Source organism: Triticum aestivum, chromosome 5D (assembly GCF_018294505.1).
Source record: "Triticum aestivum cultivar Chinese Spring chromosome 5D, IWGSC CS RefSeq v2.1, whole genome shotgun sequence".
Taxonomy (NCBI): domain Eukaryota; kingdom Viridiplantae; phylum Streptophyta; class Magnoliopsida; order Poales; family Poaceae; genus Triticum; species Triticum aestivum.
In genome coordinates, this window is record NC_057808.1 from 529,746,275 (window position 1) to 529,747,072 (window position 798).

At 48.7% G+C, this 798-nt stretch overlaps 1 pseudogene; it reads right to left on the reverse strand.

Annotated features, from left to right (window-relative positions):
* Positions 1-798, reverse strand: part of LOC123121117 (probable disease resistance protein At1g61300) — a 7,888-nt pseudogene that overhangs the window by 6,266 nt on the left and 824 nt on the right.

Here is a 798-nt window from a genome sequence, read left to right on the forward strand (position 1 = left end):
GTAGAGTTTGATGGGCCCTTTAGTACCGGTTCGTGCCGTGAACCGGTACTAATCCCTCAAAGCCCATTAGTACCGGTTGGTGGCACCAACCGGGACTAAAGGACTAACCTTTAGTCCCGGTTGATCTGGCCAACCGCGACTAAAGGCCTTCGGGCCAGCCTGAGGACCTTTAGTCCCGGTTGGCCTGGCCAACCGGGACTAAAGCCCCTCCCGTCCGCCAGCTGTCGACTGAGCGCGCTGGGCCCAGATAGTTGGTCGCGGGTCTCCTCCCGAACCGCGACTAAAGAACCCTTTTGTCGCGGTTCGATTATTTTCGGGACTAATGGGGCGTATGGAAGCGTCTTTTTCTACTAGTGTTGGTTAATCGGGAAGCCTCAGATTTAAAAAAAATCAATAACATGATAGTGCAACAATAGCACTGCCGCACTGGAGACCGAAAAATAGTACTATAGCCTCTCTTTTTTTGGACAAGTAAATATACGCCATCTCCCTCCCTGGTTACAAAAGGATTTATGGCAGAGGGTGGCCTTCCTTTTTTTCCTTCTTCTTTTTTTGCCTGAACTTCCTTTATTCGATGCATTTGCAAAATAGAGAAGTGTAGCTGTTCCATTGTACAAACTCAGTATCGAATCAAATTAACAAACTCTCTAATCAGCAACATCTCTACACAATGTACCTGTATGGCTGGCTATATTGGGGCTTGCTTCGGTAGACACCCCCCCCCCCCAACAAAACGTAGAAGGGCGGAATGGTCATACGAAAGAAGGGTATGCCCACCTCGTATTATACAGTTGTGGG